Source organism: Xenopus laevis, chromosome 9_10L (assembly GCF_017654675.1).
Source record: "Xenopus laevis strain J_2021 chromosome 9_10L, Xenopus_laevis_v10.1, whole genome shotgun sequence".
Taxonomy (NCBI): domain Eukaryota; kingdom Metazoa; phylum Chordata; class Amphibia; order Anura; family Pipidae; genus Xenopus; species Xenopus laevis.
This window is the reverse complement of record NC_054387.1, coordinates 38798664-38820119: the sequence shown is the minus strand read 5'-3', so window position 1 is coordinate 38820119 and position 21456 is coordinate 38798664. Positions and strand designations below refer to the sequence as shown.

General features: G+C 42.3%; 1 protein-coding gene across 4 annotated transcripts in view; it reads left to right on the top strand.

The window, feature by feature from the left end:
- The window catches only part of LOC108704606 (disks large-associated protein 4-like), a 95610-nt gene that overhangs the window by 43401 nt on the left and 30753 nt on the right, over positions 1 to 21456 (top strand). For 2 of the 4 annotated variants that reach the window (XM_018241233.2, XM_018241232.2), the window contains exon 1: positions 19824 to 19963. The exons of the other annotated variants lie outside the window; for them this stretch is intronic. The gene's annotated coding sequence lies outside the window, so the exon portion shown is untranslated. Of the gene's footprint in view, positions 1 to 19823; positions 19964 to 21456 lie in introns of those variants that run through there. 4 annotated transcript variants of the gene reach the window in all.

Below are 21456 nucleotides of genomic sequence, written 5' to 3'. Positions count from 1 at the left end.
TAAATGGCCTACCGCATCTATTGCATGTTTTTTGTCCCTAGAGTACAGGTTTTTAAACAGTTGTTCCAAACTCCATTCAGCCGTACTGTAAGGTTCACTGTATGTTATCACTGCAGTGATTTCAAGGTCAGCCGTCACGGTTCATGAAGCGAGGACCAAAGTGATCACAAAAGCACATGTGCCATAAGCCCAAAGGATATAAACAGTATCTGGGACACACAAATCTGGAGCGTATTGCACATTTATGAGCCTTGTCCCTGAGCCAGGCTGTTTTCTGCCTTTTATAGTCAATCATATTGAACAGTGCCTTGTTTTTCCTGTGTTATTCTGCCTGTCATTTTCGTGGGGTTACTAGTCTGAAGTACGCATGATTTGGATAATCTTTATCAACAACACATACTTCAATTCTATGCATGCATTGATGATGGTATATTGATGTCATTTTGTAGATGACAAGTAGTATCTTTGAAGAAAAAAAACATTTAAACAATTAATCATCAGTTAAAAAGTAATAAATATTGTACTTGGATTTCTCGGCGTGTAGCACAAGGGCACCTTCCAAGCCTGAGAGATAATTAGAGCAAGCGTTGTGGTGTCTTCCTTCTGGAGGGAACTGTCTTAAGAGTCCTTGAATGTGGTGCTCTCATCAGAACAATCATGGCTGCTTCCCTTTTATACTAATAAATACAAACACAAATTAATAAGGCTGTGCAGAATAACTATATATAAATAAATATAAATATATCGGAATATAAAGATAATAACTATATATAAATGAATATAAAGGTAACTTATGGTATGATGATGAACATCGACTGTAAAATAAGCCGACTGCATTCTACTGTCTTCTCTATAGATTTGGCCACCTAAATCCACTGAAAGTACAGCTTCTACTTGAGTGCAGGTACACGGAGTGGAGCGGAGGTTGGCCCAATCTCCACTTTGCTCCATGTACTTACACAGTTGCACTAATTCTGAATCTGTACTTTTCGGCTGTCTTTCACGCACTGCCAAAATGGACACTGCTCCTCCTCTTCCTCTCCTTCTAATATAATGTTCCACTATTGAAAGTAAAATAACCACATTTCCACCTGCTGTGCAGAAGAAGTAATTGTTAATGCAGTAATGTCCTTGTTGCTAACTGTAGAACATACAGTACTAAAGAACATTAACAATGAAAAGTGCAAATAACAGCCACAATTAGAACTGTGGACTGTGCCTTGAATTGAGCACTGACTCCATCAGGCAACACTTGATTACACCCTCCTGCCCCATACTCTGTCTTTAGAAAGGCATAAGGAATGGGTTGGGCTTCTATATATCTGTAACCTTGTTATGAGCTAAGGGGGCCCAGCCTGAAGTCCAGCTAGGGTGAGATTTGGTGTGAGTGCTTATTTGTGCCCTGAGTTTCCCTGGATCTATAGCAGGGTGTCTGTTAATCCCATGATTCTATATATCTGTTACCTTGTTATGAGCTAAGGGGGCCCAGCCTGTAGGCCAGTTAGGGTGAGATTTAGAGTGAGTGCTTATTTGTGCCCTGATTTTCCCTTGAACTATAGCAGGGTGTGTGTTACCTCAGTCTTTCCATATACCTGTAACCTTGTTATGAGCTAAGGGGTTCCAGCCTGAAGGCCAGTTAGGGTAAGATTTGGGGTGATGCTTATTTGTGCCCTGGGTACCTCTGGAACTATAGCAGGGTGACTGTTACCCCAATGTTTCTATATATCTGTAACCTTGTTCCAGCCTGAAGGCCAGTTAGGGTAAGATTTGGGGTGATGCTTATTTGTGCCCTGGGTACCTCTGGAACTATAGCAGGGTGACTGTTACCCCAATGTTTCTATATATCTGTAACCTTATGAGCTAAGGGGACACAGTCTGTAGGCCAGTTAGGGTGAGATTTGGGGTGAGTGCTTATTTGTGCCCTGTGTACCCATGGAACTATAGCAGGTTGTGTGTTACCCAATGTTTCTAAATATATATATATGTAAACTTGTTATGAGCTAATGGGGTCCAGCCTGAAGGCCAATTAGGATGATATTTGGGGTGAGTGCTTATTTGTGCCCTGGGTTTCCTAGGGACTATGACAGGGTGATACCTCAATGTTTCTATATATCTGTAAATTTATAGCTCAGGGGGCTCAGGAGGACCTGTGAGTAACCTGTGATGCACCAGGGGCAAAAAAATTTGCAGGGACGTCCCCTAAGTTACACCACTGGTATGAGTGCTTATTTGCAGCCCTGGATGCCCCTGGATCTATAGCAGGGTGACACAAATGTTTCTATATATCTGTAACCTTGTAATGAGCTCAGATGTTAATAAGCCATAAGCTTATAACCATAAGCACCAAAGACTTTTTAATGGGGTCCAAAAATGATGTTTTGCATAGCGAAAGAAAAAATAACTGTAAGTGTTTCCGATAGAAATTAATTATATATTTCCAATGGTGGGGTGGGGTAAACTATTGGTGGCTGGGCCGGGTGCAGGATGTGCAGGACCCCTGCTAGGCCCCCCCTTCAGGATTCGCACTTCCCCAGCCTCCAGATACACTGGAAAGACTTCTGTGCCACCCATGATAACTATTGCGGCTCTGGCAGGCCCAAAGTGGTGTTAGGTGGCCCTCCAGTAGTTATGCCACTGCGTTTGACTTTTTTTGTTTTTATTGATTCTGAAAAATTAAATTTTTAAGAGCTTGTTTAATCATAATTCCAATTTGAAATGTAAAAAGGTATTAAAGCTGTCAATATCAGTCCTTTAGACCGATTTGGCAGTTTATCTAGATATGGATCGGGCAGGTTTTTAGATTTTTCCTGTGATCAAGGACCGCATCTGTTAGTTGATGCAGTCCTATGACCCATTGGTGACCATTTCCTGGTCATTTGGGTCTAAGGCCAAACACTCGGATTAACCCAATATCTCCCAGCTGTTGGTGGGCATATCAGGGAAAGATCTGCTTGTTTGGGTATCTTGTATATCGTGTATGGGCACCTTAAGGTATGAAGGGTCATGTTTTGTACAGCATTTCAGAATTTTTGAAAGTATTATAACTGTATTATCTTGTTGTGGGTAATTGTTTGATGGTCGTTGTCATTTGGAGAAAAAGTGCTGGTTTGCTCCAAACTGAAGCAGATATTTGCTTTGCTCCACTGTGATACACCTCCCAAGGGAACTAGACTAGACACAGAATGGCTGAAAGTGATAGCCACAGCTTCAGGGCTTTGGTGTACTCTAGTATGCAATCTCCTCTAGAAGTAGCAGCAACCACAGAGTGCTTTCCATCTACAATAAAAGCAAAAATCTACAAATAGTTTGATATCCACATGTCCCCAGTGCATGTTCTTCAGGCAATAACTACAGGTCTCAGTGGAGGAACTACCTATGTGTATTTGGAGGTGCAGGGGGTAGGCGTTAGCAGAAAATCAATGTGGAGGGGGGGTCCAGCAAAAATCAAGATGTGCCACTGGAAGGTCCCATCAAAAAGCTTTGTATTCCATAGCCCTTGAACTAAAGCTTAACAAAGAAGTAGCCTAGAAATGCTGAACATTATGTTTTGGGCTTCTTTGCCAGCCCAATTACCCACAGCCCTTTAGCAGGGAAGATCTGTGCCTCTAAAAATGCACCCAGTAGCTCCCCATCTACTTTTCTATGGATTCACTGCACATTCTCTGGGCTGCTGTCTCTTACCCGAGTTTAGTGACCAACTCATTATATACTGTATATGTAGAATATAAAAGTCACGATACAAGCCTGAGTATTACGACTGCTCAGAAACCAGTGTATTCTGAATTAGAATTTAATAGAATCAGCCTTGTAGCATCGCCTTCTATAACAGATCAACTTGTTTTCTGCTACATGATTTGAAATCAAAGCACTATTAGTCCATAAACACTCACTTCAAAGCAAACTAGCTCAGTTTCTATGTAGTATGATTGGCAAAACTGCCTTAAGTAAAACTTAACTTTTAATAAATTAGGCTCCCACCCTTCCATTTGTGCCCCAAGTTAGTCAGCAAGAACCTGCCTGTCTACGTAGGGACAAAGTGGGAGCTAGGCTGCCACCGTCCACCTATGCCGCCCAACGCGTTTCGCTGACTACATCAGCTTCCTCAACTTATGCCCCTGAGGAAGCTGATGTAGTCAGCGAAATGGAAGGGTGGGAGCGGGTAGTGCTTGCACTGTAACCAATGGTTTATACTACTACCGTCGAAGTATTTTTGTTGGCTGATTAAGATACCACCGTTTCCACCATTTGCTGGTTTTTAAATGAATGTTTTTTAAGGATATTGTTCCGGCACTGCGGCCTTATGGGCTTTTAGCAGTGGGTTTGTCTTTGTTGTGGGCGCTCCTCTCTTTTTAGCCTAATTTATTAAAAGTTAAGTTTTACTTAAGGCAGTTTTGCCAATCATACTACATAGGCGCCACACTGAACTAGTTTGCTTTGAAGTTAGTGTTTATGGACTAATAGTGCTTTGATTTCACTTCTTCTTTTTCTTCTTTTGTGATTAGTAGTTTAATCTACACAAACTTGCAGTGTGGTTGCCTTTGTTACACTGTGGTCTCTGCTCCTCATTTCATTTCCTGCTACATGATTTGCAACAACCCCTAAGTTTAGCTTTTCAACAGTTGCCCAGAGCGAGTATGTGCAGTGTCACTGACACTACCAGCAAAATCCAAGATGGGGAGCTTCTGGGCACACTGTTATAGGCCTTGGTCATTACAGTTATAAAGATGTCAACCCTCTGGGCTGGAGTAGTAAGTATATACATATTCTACCAGTGTCGGACTGGGACACCAGGGGCCCACCCAAAAACCTTAGACCAGGGGCCCCTCTCAGTACTATTATTCTTCATCTCCTCAATCAACCTCTATTCTCCTAGTCTGTTTTATTTACATACTATAATCAATTATTCCATCTATTTAGCCTCTTTGTTCTCATAGAAAAAGGGAATGGCCATGAAATTGGCCAAAAGTTTAGCACCATGAGGGCCCACTGACACCTTGGCCCACCAGGAATTTTCCTGGTATCCCGGTGGGCCAGTCCGACACTGATTTTACCCATATTTAGTTTAAAGCATAGCTACCGCTGCTGCTTATAGGACATTTCAGTAACTTCAGTCTGTAAATATAATAATTTCAATCTGTTTTCAACACCAGGTCTGTGGGCCAAAGAGATGACATTATAGCAATATAGTAGAGGTACGGTACCTGTTATCCAAAATGCTTGCGACTTTGGGTTTACCGGATAATGGATATTTCCATTATTTGGATCTTGTAAAGATTAAATGAACCCAATAGGCTGGTTCTGCCTCCAATAAGGATTGATTATATCTTAGTTGGGATCAAGTACAAGCTACTGTTTTATTATTACAGAGAAAAGGGAAATCATTTTACGAAATTTGGATTTTTGGATAAAATGGAGTCTAAAGGAGACAGCCTTTCCGTAATTCGAAACGTTCTGTATAACGGATTTCCAGATAACCAATCCCATACCTGTAACAGTAGTAAATTTCCCATAGATTGGACAGTACTCATTTATGAAAGAAATTGGGCCCTGCTTTGTCTGTTCTGCCCAGTCCTTTTCCTTTGCCAATAATATTATTAAATAGGGTGAACATGCAGAGCCACGTATGAACAATATCATATTTAAGGATGTGTGATTAGATCCATAGTGTAACCGCCCTGTAATTATTATGCTGCAAGAAGAGCCTGAATGAAGTGTTGGTACAATAACAGACAGATGGTAAGGTAATTTTATTAATGAAACAGAAATGTGGCTTTCCCATGATTACTTTCTGGAATTTGTGAATGGAACTGATCGCAGCAATGATTGGGGTTTTCTAGATGTCAGCTGTCAAACGGCTTTCATATTTGCTTTTATTTTATTGAAAATAGCTTCTTTCTCAAAAACTGAACTCGGAACAATTGCTTTATATGTGCCTTCCACCAAGAGCAGGGAATAGGCAAACTCTGCCACTCAGTATAATAACTCACAATACATATACCAGCAAGAGAGTCTAATGCTGAAAAAGGGGCTTCAATAAAAACTTGGAAGAGGCAGCTGCCTAGAGTGCAATAATAGGGGGGGCGATAGGCAGGGCCACCATCAGAGGGGAACAGGGGCTACGAGTGCCCCGGGCCCAGGCCTGAAGGGGGGCCCGACAGTGCTGCACTTGCAAAAGAGCTGGACCCCCTTGACAACGCCGAAGCCTGCAGCCATTTCCGAAGTCCCGAACAGCCGAAATTTGGAAGTGCCGAAAAGCCGAAGTCCCAAAGTGGCGAAAAGACCCAAAGTCACGAAAACAGTCAAAATTTAAGTCCTGAAGCATTGAAAAGACCCGAAGTTATGAAAGGAGGCGAAGTTGAAGTCCTGAAGCCATGAGTTCAATTGTACTGAACACCAATTTGTGGGGTTTTTTTTAATCCCCTGACAACCAATGTATTATTTTAATATTCTATAGGCCCCTGCCACCAATGTTTTTTTAAAAAATATTCTTTGGGGCCCCATTTTTTTTTTTACTTGTAAGGGGGGCCCTGGCGCCAATGTTTTTTTTTAACTTATAGGGGGGCCCTGGTCACCAATTATTTTTTCTAACTTGTAGGAGGGCCCTGACCACCAATTTTTTTTTAAACTTATAAGCGGGCCCCCCTCCCTCCTCTCTGTTGATTTCCCTTCCCTCCGTCTACTCTCTCTCTGTTAGGCGCACATGGTGGGAGGGCCAGGTTGCCTAGGGTGCCCGGCCCTGACCCCTGGCATAGACGCTTAAGTACCTATATGGCAAATATGGCACTGCCTGCCAGAGTGAGAAGAGGAGGGACAGGATTGTGGATGGCCATGTAGAATGAGTGATCATAGGTGTTTATATCTTTGGCAAACCCCAAAAAGAACCACCCCAGCTCTGAGCTGTAAGAAATCTGGTCATAATAGTCTCTGGGAAACCTATTCAGTTGTGGTGTTGTCACTGGTAACTGGTGTTATTCCTTATATTATCTTTTCTCAATAGCGTTTATAAATGTAGTGTGTGTGTGGTTGACAAGGGATCAGTGTCTCTAATAAAAAATGATAGCGTGCTGCTGAATTATTGACCAGTGGAGTCTTTTACTGTATATATTGGGATGTTTCCTTTGTACAAGGGGAAGGTTTGTTTCTGTGTCACTATTCATTTTCTGTGGATATTCTCTTTCTGCCATGTCTAACTATTAACAACCCAGTACCTTAAAGCATATTTCTGTGTGTTCGCTGTCAGAACGTTTAATGTTTCTCTTTAGAGTCATATTGATTACTTGTACAGAGTGCTGAATTCTGCCATGAATGCTAAGCCCAAACAACTGCCATTATTATTGGTTGATAATAATAATCTATGAATGTATCGTTTCACATGGACCTTCCCCATAGGCTAACATTGGTGCTCGGTAGGTTTTAGGTGGCGAAGTAGGTGGGCGAAGTTTTTTTTAAAGAGACAGTACTTCGACTATCGAATGGTCGAATAGTCGAATGTTTTTTATTTCGAATCGTTCGATTTGAAGTCGTAGTCGAAGTAGCCAATTCGATGGTCGGAGTAGCCAAAAAAAAAACTTTGAAATTCGAAGTATTTTTTATTCTAATCCTTCACTCGAACTTAGTAAATGTGCCCCCTAGAGTCTCCAACATACTACATACTCCTTCCCGAAGCAGATGTAATAAAATATTGCTATTGTGCACAGAACAGGTCTACCCTTTTCATGGACAGGTATGTGGATTGTAAATATTTTAAGTCCAAAAGCAGTATCTAGCCCTTCCTACTTCTTGATTAAAGCTCCTCTGCTAATACAGATATATAGGGGCAGATTTATTAAGGGTCGAATTGAAAACTTGAATTCTGGCCCTGAAGAACTTGAATTAGACTATTCGCCACCTAATTACTGTATAAGTTAATGGGTCCAGGGTCCAGGGATCAATTTGGTGATGTTTGTAGCCTTCCTGACATCCAATTCTTTTTGGAGAAAAAATTCTAATCAAGTTTTTTTAATTCAAATCGAATTGGATTAAAGTTTTCGGATCAGTAAAATTATACCGAGTTTTAACAATTCGATTTTTTAAATACATTTCCCGAAGTTGGATTTCGAATTCAATTGAATTTAAGGGAGTTTAAAAAAAAACTCACATGAATTCGAAATTCGACCCTTGATAAATGTGCCCCATAACGTAGCATTCACCCAATAAGTTATATACTTGGAATGGAAAATAACTGGATGACTGCTTAGGTTTTTTTCTTGATCATTCGTAAGCATTGCCAAACTGGCATGATCATGGACTAACTTGTCAGTAGATTACCATTAAGATTGATACTTGAAATCCAGCAGCAAAATAACCGTGTCTGTATTTAAAATGGCGCAGACAGAATGGTGCCTCTCGTTTTTAATCCTCCTTTTCACGATATACAATATGTCTCTTGGTTGCTAGGAGAATTTTTAAGAGAGGGGTACACATTCTACCTTGCTGGCAGGGTCCCCTGAAATGGTGATACAGCTCCCCTCATCACATAGCTTAAATGGGCCTGTGACCAGACACAAAGCAACAAGCTAGCGGTGCAATATATTAGGTATGAGCATGGAAGTCATGTAGAATATATCAGATTTTTGAAAAATACGGAAGGTTATTTGTGCCTGTGATTAAATTCTCTCGTCAGGTCACCGCTCAGAACCGGAGCCTGTAATTGTGGTTTGAGGCCTCCCAGACAGGTGTAAAGGCATTTCTCTTGAGAGCCTGCTGCTTTCACTTATCAAAGCTGCTAGGAGCCCAGACCGCCTTGCCAATTCCCTTTAACTTCATCACTAAATAAGAGACGGAGCTCAGGGAAACTGTACAGAGCCCATCATTTGCCACTAGAGCGATTTCCCATATGGAAAAATAGTCATAGGGAGAGGGATGCTGATTAAAAGTTAAAATCTTTCACTAGAGTTTGGGCAAAATAGATCACCATAGCTATGGTTTAAGGGGCCCTATACATTACTGTGGGGGCCTAGAAGTCAGGACTGAAGGCCAATGAGGGCTACATTTGCAGTGACATTCCTGCCCTGGATTTAGAACCATGATGACTAAAACCACTTTTTTATACATTGTATCTCGAACCGTTTATAATTGGTGAGAGTTGAGCATTTGTATTTAGCATCAGCAAAGTGACGGCAATTCCAGTGGCGACACGGAGCACAGCAAAAAATTTTGGACAGTACCCTACATGTGCCGCAGATCCTCCAGATTGACATCTCTGCAGAACTATATTTAGATTTGGCTCCCTCAGTCACCACAACTCATGCCGATCACTGTATTGCCAGGACAGTGCACATGCGCTGATCAAGGAAACAAGGGGTACATTACCAGGCAGTATGCTGGGGGGAAAACTTTTTCAAAGAATTTTGCCTCGGGATGCAGTGCCCAGCACATTACCAGAGAGCAAAAAGCCACACCTGGTAACTTTAAGAGACAAAATTCCAGTTATAGAAGCAGAAATTCAGCTCTTTGAGGACAGAGAGTGTAACCGTGCTTTCTACAATAGCAATGAGGAACCTGCTTCACCTCCAAATTTGTGAGCTCAAGGTGCTCGGGAGGCTGCATCAGCAAGACCCAGAATTGCACCTGCTTGGGTGCCTATATAGAAGACAGACTGATTACAATGAAACTCTTAGAAGAGCAAAGTTTTAGCTTTAGGAATCCTCCCTTAAGCAGGAAGCCATTGGGGTGCCATGGCCCTAAGACTATCTACCTGTCTTTTTCCAGGGTGGCAGATAGTACCCTGGACAGGATCAACCCCAGTACCCCAGCTCTGACAGACAACAACAAATATACATATAAATAAAGGCCCCCTGTGTGGAATGCCCCATATCTTTATGGATAACTAGTAAAATATAAAGTACAAAACAGAGGTGCAGTGTCTGATAATATGGAAACATTCTGCACAGCAACTGCAGACAGAAGACGATCCTCTTTCCAAGTGTTCTAATTTTGCAGATATTTTTAGAAAGTGCCTGAATAACAGATAAAGCTGGTTACTCCTTAATATCAAATGAAATGAGGAGAATGCACAGGCTTCTCTCTCACACAGCAGACAGGGTCTTAATATGGACCCGTATGAAAGCTGTAGCAGTGTATCCTGCAAGGATATTTTTACAGCCAATATTTATGGCATTCAGGGAAGAGAATGCTGAAAGCATAAATGTAAGCCCCCTGGGACATTTTAATGTGAGGAATTGGGACACCAACCACTTTTATTGCTATAGGTCTGTCATTAGGAATTAGTCCATGGGAGTTTAGAGGCTTATGCCATAGTTTTGTATGGATTGCTTGAGACAGCTACTGCCTATAGATACACTTTTATATTTTCTGCCAAATGTTCTGGAAAGAAATTTTACAATTCTCTGGGTCTGATTTACTAACCTGGCTGCTTAGTAAAACCAGTTTATTTGCCCATAGCAACCAATAAGAAATTATTTTTAAATAGGTTACGACTGGCCGATATTTTACCGTTATGGCCTGTAAAACAATACTTGATGCCACTGTTATTAATAGGGAAGAAAGATAAAATATATTAAGGCTGGTCGCAACCCTACTGACTACTAGTAAGCAAGAAGTAGGAAAAAAGTATTGATAAGCAAATGTGCTCTGATCTTCTGCAGCGAAACCACCTTCTTCTGCCATGCTCACTGTCTCTCTACAGAGATCAGCTAGGGGGCAGCAGTGTTGCAGATGTTGGGCCCCCGTAATTTAACATTTAACATGTCTGTACAGGATCTAATCGCTCTCACTTGGTTACATTTTTGTTCTTGCGTTATTACAATGGCTGGCCATGGTAATGCAGGACACACAGGACCAGGGCAATAGTTAATGATATATCTAATACAGCTAAACTGCTGTGAATATTAATGCCTTAAGCAATAATATTCTCTTAAACACCTATAGGCAAGGCAGTTGCTAGAAGATTAAAGGGACAGACTGAAAGATTTGCAAGGCTTCACTGATAATTATGTCTTCATTTTGTGGTTTTGTGAGATAATGCTAGGGGTAGATCAAGAGAAATGGAATAACCTCTTTTTTCTCACTTGTTATTAGAGCATGAATTATTTTATTAACTGTTTATATGAACTGATTATTCTAGAGTAACATCAGCTGTTTATATTGGGATTTAGTAGTAGTAGTGTGATTGAAATAACACATCTATTCAAAAAGCTCCCCATGGCCTCCTAAGATTGTGCGCCACCATAAGAAGGTATGTGCAGGCGAGAAGGGGGTAGCGGGTCCCTGATCTGGCAGCCCCAGACCCCCCCCCCCCCCCCAGTTTGACACTGTTGGGCCCATCTCATCATCAGGCCCCTGAAAAGCAATAAATAGTACTGTGGAGGACTGGGCAGCCATCATAAACTTTGGGGTCACATACATCAGTTTTTGTTGAAGTTAGTAAGTTTTACCATAACTTTATGCAATTTGTGTAACTTACGTGATGCAGCTGGTTCCCCTTCAGATGCAGATTTTTCCTGGCATAACCGTACCCCCTCTCCTCCGTCCTGGTGGGGGGATCAGCTATCCTATTTGTGTAAAAGTCAGGTTAGCATCTGATAACTTTCTGATGATACCTTAATAGTTTTGATTGAGGCATTTTGGAACCCCAATTTAATATCATGATGTAAAGTTAGAAGTTAGCCATGAACGTAACCATCAGTTCAGCTTCCTTATCTAGATTATAGCAATACTTTATAAATAGTGCTCTCAAATGGTCAGAACTTCGTAGGTCTCCAGGAATCCAACCTTGTACTTTATCAGACTTACTTTAAGTCTGTCAAAAGGATTAAAAACATCAACCTCCTTTTTTTTCAGAGCGGCCAAGAAAAATCACATTATATGTCAACACAGATCAACTGTAGTATGATGGGACTGCATATCAGTCTACCCAAACTGCCCCTTTAGGGCAGTGGCCAACAGGGTGGTTTGTTGACCATGATTATTTATCCACGACTGCGAGTGACAAATCTCCAGAAAATTTGTCTCCATTGGAAACAACTAAAAATCGCTGGCGGTAAAACCAACATATTGCGACATCGCCTGAAGTTTCCGCCTGAGGTGATTTCGGCCGATATGTTGGTTTTCCAGCGATTTCAGTTATTTCCAATGGAGACACATTTTCGGTAGATTTGTTGCACATAAAAAATCGTGGGTGACAAATCTCCATGTCGGCCACTTCCCATAAAGCACAAATGATTAGGCACTGATGCCAGAATCAGCCAAACCCCAACTTCCCAACCATATGTGTAATTCCTTTACATACTGTACCAAAGCTATGTTGCTAATCCTATTTTTAGATTCTGTTTAAAGGAACCTTGCCCTACTTACTGCAAAACCTGGAAAAGGAGATACAGGTAACACAATTAGCTGTCAGCTAGGTAGCAATTAGTCATATCTAAAACACTATAATTGCATATATAATGCCCCCAGATAAGTGACGGTGAGCAAAAAAAAAAAAAAAGACATTATAAGCTGCTTGAAGAGATGTGTTTATCCTCCAGAAATACCTACAAATGTACAGGATCAAAACAAGATCTGAAAAGGAAAATTCTAACACTATGGGGACCATTCTGAGCAGGGGAGGTGACACTGGGAATACAAAGTACAACATACTCTTAACTCTTCATTCCCTTAGCCTCTCTGCACTGTTATAGCAGCACTTCAATGAATTGTTTATGTCCCATTAATTTCTTTCTGGAAATGACATCTTCTGAACACAACGTTCTTGATGGCAACTGAGCAGAACGCTACCACCGCTTCTGTCTACTTTCTATTAATATGTCTTCCCATAACCTGATATCCTGCTGCTGGCTTTCCAGAACAGCTTTTGCCACATTGATTTTCTAACTTTGTCGCCCAAAACAACAATTTATGTGTCTGTTTTTGAGATGTAAAATTACCCTGCAATTGGTATGTCCTGGCTTCTGCTTTTATTACTCAGGAGCACAATTATAGTAGTTCCCAAATCTTGCCCTGTGTTCTGCAGCAGGATTACGGATGACAATGGTCTCGTTTGTAAAGGGCAGTTTAAATGTTCTGATCTGAGAGAGTACCTGATGGGAGGGGTGTCCGACCCCGGTGACCCCCTGAAGCGGCCATAGTCATGCTGCTGCTCTTCAAAACTCTGTGCTTAACTTAACAGCATTGAAGCAGGGTGAGGCGGGTTTCGTATAACTAATGCAAGAGTACAAGTCAAAATATGGAATTGTTCCTCTTGAAGTAACCAGGAGAGACTTTGCCACCCCTAGTAATTTGCGGGCTGCTGGCGCCTGCCAAGCTTCTCAATTCGACACATAACAGCAGCGCCCCTGCCTGATATGCCTGTGTATGACCAGCTTACCCTCCATCTGCATCTTTTGTCTTTCACCATATGCAGTCACATTACAAGCTTTGCAACATGATAATGTATGTGGCTATGTGAGTGACTGAAAGCTATCCCTGCTGCTGAACGCTGGGTTCTTATCGCTGTTCAATAGTACAGTCATTCCATTTGGTATTTAGACTGCCTCACTGAAATGCAAAGTGACCTAATGACAAATACCTCTGTGCTCCAAAGGGTAATGACATGGGACAGTATCAGGCACTTTGGTGCCTGTAATTTACAGTAGTTCAGGGGGCAACGTCACAGTAATATCTAGGTCAGGAATTGAGAAGGGGCTTCAGGGCCCACCATGGCTTTGTCACTGGATAGGGCTGGGATGTGGTGAGTGGGAATAGCACAGAACTGCATATAGAGGGAAGTATTGTGGCCATTGACCCATCTTGGTACCTAAACCCTTCTGACCTGTGGCTAAAGCTGGGGATCCCTTATAACCCTATTATGCACAACAGCAACTGCCTGAAAACCTGCCTCTGAAAATGCCACGTTTTCAAGCAACAATGTCAGCATTCTTGGCAGCATCACAACAAAGCTGCCATTGCAAGAGCCTTAAGTTGGCCATAGACCCACCGATAATATCATACAAAACAAATTTCTGTACGATATTCATTGCGTGTATGGTGGGAGACGAGCCAACAGATATCGGCAGAAGACTTGGATATCAGTTGGCTCGTCGATTGGCCTGGCCGGAAAATTTGGATAGGGCGCCTTTGAAGGCCCCCAAACATCAACCACTGTTAGTGCTGAATCGTCAGATACAGGTAGAATTCTATTATTTCTACTAGGGATGCACCGAATCAAGGATTCGGTTCGTGATTCGGCCTTTTTCAGCAGGGTTCGGATTCGGCCAATCCTTGTGCCTGGCCGAACCAAATCCGAATCCTAATTTGCATATGTAAATTGTGGGGAGGGCAGGATTTCACATGACTTTTTGTTACAAAACAAGGAAGTAAACCAATTTTTTCCCACTTTTTCTTTTCCCGACCCTAATTTGCATACGCAAATTAGGATTCAGATTCGGTTCGGTATTCGGCTGAATCTTCCAAGATGGATTCAGCCGAATCCAAAATAGTGGATTCGGTGCATCCCTAGTTTCTACCTGTATATCTGATGATTCAGCTCTACACGTGTGTATTGAAATAAACAAAGAGAAAGAAAGATCTTTTCCAGGAAATTGTAACGTCTATGGCAACTTTTAGGGTGAAAGTTATGGGTCTTCTAACCTAGGCCTATTGACCCTTCAGTGGGAGTTCTCTTTAGAAACAACTAATAAACTGCGCCAATAGAAGGTTGCTCTAAAGCTGGCCATAGACACAAAGATTAGGGATGGGTAAATTTGACTCGTTTCGCTTCACCAAAAATTTGCGCAGGCGAAATGTCAAAAGAATTTTGTCGCGTGACTAATTTTTTTTTTGGACGCAAGACACCATTCAAGTCTATGGGCATCATTTTCGCAGCGAAACAAGGCAAAAAATTTGCCCATCCCTAGCAAAGATCCGATCGTTCGAATTCTCAAACTTCCCCATCTCCCGACCTGTCACTAACCATTCAGATCAAATAAAGTAGTAAAAGAACAGATCAGCCGATGTTCTGCCCCTGACAGCAATCGTATGAAAGTTATGTCCGACAAAGCTGGTGACAGTCTTCCACTGAAAATCGTCCGATCGGCAATACACGCAGAGAAATCATCGGCAGCCGACAAAAATCTTTTAACCTGGTTGATCGACCAAACGACTGATCTACGTGGGATGACAAATCTTCACTACTTCAGGCGACTAATCTCCCCAAAATGCAGTGGCGTAACTAGCAGGGGGTGCGATTGGGCCAGGGCCCGCATCCCCTCAGGGCCCCCCCGGCAGCTTGCACGCCACAGACTCTGGCGAATTCTGGGTGGTTCCGGGTGTACGGAGGGGGGCGGGGGGCCCGGCTGCACGTCCCGCACCAGGGCCCGCCCCCTCTAGTTACGTTACTGCCAAAATGCCTTCCCGCCGGCAAGAATATGAATAGCCGTCGGGATGGCATATGAATCGCTTCGCCTCACGAGGGAACTTCGAGCAACTTCAGAAACCCGAATCAATTCATATGCCATCCGGCCAGCAAGAATACTAATCAAAATACGAAAGGCATTTCGGGGAGATTAGTCGCCTGAAGTAGTGAAGATTCGTTGCTGGCCTGGGCAACTAATCTCCCCGTCTGCCACCACCATTAAAGGGAAATAAATGGTCAACAGTACACAAGACAGTACAACTTCTGTTAAAGGATAAGTAAACCTAAAAATTAATGTAACATTAATGCTATTCTAAGCACTTTTACAATGTACATTCATTATTTCTTTCCTTTTTAATTACAAGATAGTAAAGGATACATGTATTGTTAACATGAATGAATTTTGTTACAACACCACCACCTGCTGGTCATTTTCTGACCAGTCTGACCACCAAGAAGTCAAGGACATTGTCAGGAAAAAGAAAGAGGGCTGCTCCGATGTTCTTCTGGTTAGGAAAAAAAATTGAATTTTTTTTCAAATCTGTTAATAGTACATGTATCCTTTAATATCTTGGAATTAAAAAAATAATGAACTTAGAATAGCATCCTAACTAATTCTATATTCACTTATTTTTAAGTTTTACTTATCTTTTAAAGGGGTTGTTCACCTTCAAAACACTTGTCTCAATTCAGTTGTTTTTAGATTGTTCCTCAGAAATAAAGACTTTTTTCAATTTCTTTCCATTATTTTTTTTTTTTTTTTTCCAAAATCTAAGTTTAAAGTTTAATGTTAGTGTCTCTGGTGTTTCAGTCTGGCAGCTCAGTACTTCAGGAAAAAGTGAAAAGAATATATATATATTCCAATTGAAACAATATATATGTTTTCTTGTAGAACAGCGCCTAAAGCAAACGGAGAGAGCAAAAAAACAGGGGCATAATATGGTGTAGTATTTTCAATTTGTTAGAACACCCTGTGATGAAAAAGTATAAAAAATAAAAAAATGAAAAATAAAAATCAGAAAGGGTTTTAAATGTGTTGTTTTCCCTTTAAAGTGGTCTTCCTTTCCCAAAGTGTATAGAAGCAAAATTGGTGTTTTCTGAGTCCTTCACCAAATTTTAGTAGAATTGCCTACTTACAAGATAGTGGCAGTTTTATCGCATGTAGTTTAGCATTCAGTAATTCAGGTGCAGATTTGAAACAGTTACAATTTTGCAACATTTAGTTGATACATTTCTCAGCAGCATCTCTGGAGTATTAGCAACTTTTGTATCAAAACAGCTTCCTGTAATGAAACCCAGAGATTCTGCTCAGCAGAGACAAAGATAAGAAATGTATTGTATCCATTTAGAACAGTTTACAGGGTCGGCGACACCCCTCCCAGAGCTGCTTCAGAAAGTGAAAAATTACACTTTATCCTTCAATATTAGAAAAACTGTCACACATAGAAAGTAGACAGTAATTGAAAAAAAGTCATTATTTCTGGTGATCTATCTGAAAACAACTAGTTATTTGAAGGTGAACCAACCCTTTGAGTATAAGGTCAGTGCCACACGTGGCAGATTTTTGGCCTGCAGCCTCCCTTAGGCTAGGGTAAGATGACACTTTATGAATGCAAACTCTCTGCAGGCGGAGAGTCAAGTGCCCCGCTATTTCCCTTGTGCTGAAGGTGCATGGAGGATTTCGGCGCAAAATGTTCCACAAATTGAGAGCGAATGATGTAAGCAGAAATCGGCTCTACTCAAATCAATGATAACTAACCAAAACATTTTCAGAGGGTGGGTACCACTGGAGATGTCCTCAGGGCCGGATTTATACAGTGGGCTCCTCTGGACTGGAGCAATGTGGATTGGTGCATGGGAAATTTAAAAAATTATTGTATCTCCAGCGCAACCCCAGTGTTTTTGAACCAATGTGGGTTTGGTTGGGCAGCATGCCTGCCGCCCCACTAAAATCCTGCCACCCTAAGCCCAGGCCTAGGTGACTTTTCCACAAATCCGGGCCTGGGTGTGCTTTGTGATTCCAGGTTTGCGAAGGCTGGGTATAGGAGGTGTATTTTGATATGTTTTGCTTTTTTCCCCATCAACCAAATTAGTCTATTTTTGAAATGGCTTTTTTTTATTAATGCTGTCCGTAGCTAGTTTTGAAAGCGAAAGCTGATTATTGGAGGTTAGTGGTGCTGCACCTTTCCTCAGAATGCTCTATTGCACCTCCTTATCACCTTAGATGTCTTTCCCAGCACTTTATTTGCACATCTTTTTCTATAACAGTCTGCCATGGGAGGCTTAAGGTGGCCATACACAGGCCGATAAAAGCTGCCGACAGACCGAGTCGGCAGCTTATTGGCCAGTGTATGGGGCCCCCCAACGGGCTTCCCTGATCGAGAACTGGCCGAAAGTCAGCCAGATCTCGATCGGATGGGACTAAAAATCCCGTCGGATCGCGGCCGCATCTGTTCGTTGATGCGGTTCCGCGTTCCGAACGCCCGTAAAGCCACCGTTAGGATCCGATCGTTGGGCCCTAGGACCCACGATCGGATCAGCCAGATATTGCCCACCTCAAGGTGGGCATATCGGGGAGAGATCCGCTCGTTTATTATCCAGTACCACAGATCTGTTGGTGACCCACCAGCTGTTAAACTGGCCATACAAGAGTACTATAAAGGTCCCCATACACAGACATATATAAACTGCCGGCAGATTAAGTCTGCAACTTATTGGGCAGTTTATGGGGCCCTCTGTTGGGCTTCCATGATCAATATCTGGCCACAAGTCAGATTGAGGACCAAATTGGTTCGTTTTGACCGCCCATATTCGTCTAATTGTGATCCGATCGTTGGGCCCTACGGCCCACAATTGGATCAGCTTAATATCACCCACCTCAGGGTGGGCATATCAGTTAGAGATCCGCTTGTCTGGCAACCTTGCCAAACGAGCGGATCTCCGTACATATGGCCAGCCTTAATTGGCGATCCAATCATTTTAACAATTGTTTAAAGAAACGATTCACCCATCCATGGTAAGCAATATATAAGGAGACTGTGTTTGTATCTGTGTATTGTGTGTCATGTTGGCTGCAAGAGCTCACATATATTAACCGATGGCTGTCTGACTTCCGCAAAAGGCATGCGCAATGAACAATAGATTAACAGTGATTATCTAATTTACCATCCACTGAACGATTTCATCATCTCACAATGAAAATGTTTAAACCTGTCCAATTGACTGTTGGGACAACTTTGTCGTAACAATACAATCGGTTGCACCCCAGTGTAACAAAAAGTAGGCAACTTTATCAGATCATGCTAAAATCAGTCATTTCACACAACAAAATCTGTCTGTGTATGGCTACCCTTTCCAGAATTACTTGCACCCTTGACTGGAAGCAGTTGTTATGTGGCAGCTGGAGTGCCACCTAGTCACAGTAGTGACATAAGGAGGTAGCCTTCTGGATGTGATTACCATAGACGCAAAGATTTGATCGTACAAATTTCTGTTTTCGTACAATTTCCGGGCCGTGTGTGGAGAGTCCCGACTTTTTTCGTGAGATGGTGATCGGTCATTCAGTTGATTGAACAGGTTAGAAATTTTCTGTCGGCTACCGATAATATCTCTACATGTATTGCCGATATCAGTAGGAGACTATCACCAACTTTTGTCGGACATAACTTTCGTATGACAGGGGCAGAACATTGTCTGATCTGTTCTTTACTACTTTATTTGATCTGAATGGTTAGTAGCAGGTCGGGAGATGGCACCAAACGATTGTTCGTCTGATATGAAGGTAAATCTACACATCTATGGCCAGCTCTAGGTTTAAGGGAGTTATGGCTATCTGACAGCAGAAAGGGCACAGCCAGTGTTGGACTGGCCCACCTGGATACCAGGAAAACTCCTGGTGGGCCCAGGTGTCAGTGGGCCTCTTCCTTCTAACCATTTGGTCTATTTCATTGTCATTCCCTATTTTTTCATGGGAAAAAATATTAGAAGAATATAGAAAGTTGATATAAAAGACTAGGAAAATAAAAAGGTTGAGTGAGAAGAGGAGGAGTAATAGTTTGGAAAGTGGGCCACGGTCTAAGGTTTTATGGACCATGGGTTAAGGTTTTCTGGTGGGCCAACGGTCTAAGGTTTTCTGGTCGGCCCCAGGCATCCCAGTCCGACACTGGCCACAGCTACTAATATAACGGAGGGGGCCACCTGGTGCTATGTCACTAGCCTAACCAGTAACATAGCAGACAAGGTAAGGGTAAGCACTGCAAATATACAGTTCCCTGTTGAGAACAAAGGACACAATAGAAGTTTACATTTGAGGGCGACCTGCAGCTCCGCTAGCCACCACGAGCAAGAACACAGGCTAGCATAAAGCTGGCAGCTGAGAGACTGGGGTGGGACATGGGCTGACAGTCAGTCACAGCTAAAAGAAAAAAAAAAGCCTTTTTCTTTGTGGTAACGTGATCCTGTCATGACTACTTCCTGTGGGAGAATGAAAGGACACGCCCAGTCCTCATTTCAGCCCAGACACTGAGCAGAAAGGATCTCTTTGCAGCTCTGATATACTGACATTTTCACAAGGTAAGAACAAAATTTAAACCATTTCTTTTTATTTCTGGGGTACTATACAGTTAAAGAAGAGGGGCATCTAATACTGGGGGATGCAATACGTCCCCTTTAATCGTGTAGATTGTGTGTAGTGCTGGCAAGAGGTACCAGGCTTTGTGCCACCAATCCCTTTCTTGGGATGTGATTTTACATCTATATCTGGAGAGAGAGCTGCTGATATCACAAGCTGTGGCTGCCTGTGATCACTGGATGGAGGTGGGGGTAGTATAATGCCATGAAATGGGCACAAGCTTTTAGCATTCAAGGAGTTAACAAGGGTCAGACCCAGAGCGGCTTTGCTTTTTGCGGTCCTGCATGGAATGGGTGTGCACCCTGCTGCCAGCTGGCACCCATCTATGTAGGCGCATAGAGCTTGGGTTGGCACTGTCATTAATGAGTCTGGGCATTGATAACCCTTCAGAGTTACTTTGCTGGCACAATACGGCGGATGAGTACTATATACTATATTGGTTGTAAGTGGCGCTAACTATATTTCTCCTTCTGAATAGCGCTCTGCAGGTTCAGTTACCCTTGTGATTATTCCTTTGATACTATGTTATTTCCGTGGGAGTTTGTATCTCTCTCTGCAGGCTCACTGCCAGTCTTCCTGTTACCAGTTGAACTCTTTGAATAGCCGGCTAGGAAGCAGGTAGCACGCCTGTGTGATGCCCTGCAGGAATGCTCGCATCTGTTCCTTTCTTTGCTCTGATGCTCTGCCATGTTTACCGGTAGTCAATATAACAGCATTGTTCTGCTCAGTGGGGATGCCGTATGATCCTGGGGAGGGAGATGCCGTATTCAGGTTTGGTGCTGATGCAATGCTCTGCAGATGCCTGAAGTTTTTTTTTTGTTTTTTTTCTTATTGGGCACGTGGCGTTTTGTATTGCCAAACTCAAAATATTTAATGGGAATCTCTGAGCTTATGGCACACCCACTGCCACCCTCTTCGATTGTGGCAGGGCGATTCAAGTTTTCTAATGATAGTGTGTGTCCCGCCAAGTGCCAAACGTTCTTTTCACACAATCTCAGTAGCATTGTGGTGCCATGAGGGAAGCCGGCGTTTCGCAGGTCAGCTGCAGTAGCCAATAACTTAACCCATGAATGAGAGTCACAGTCGTGATCTGACTGTAGATTGCCTATGCGGCCAGTATAATGCAGCGTATTTGATGGGATCTGTCTACAGCTGGGTGTACGGTGACTTCAGTGAAATATTACTAGGCTTCATATTCTGGATGTGGTGCCAAATTATATTTGATACTGGATTTCGAACCACCCCTCTATGGATCTCCCTAGATGTTTATTAGATGTGGGGTGCTTATAAGGTCAGGTTGTGGTATCTGGTTAAGGATTATTTACATTTGTATACTGTTTAGATTGTAAGCTCTAGGGACAAGGATCTCTTCACGCTTGTGTCTCTTTACACGTGCCTTTTAATCTTTGGATATTTATTTTTATTTATCGCCCTG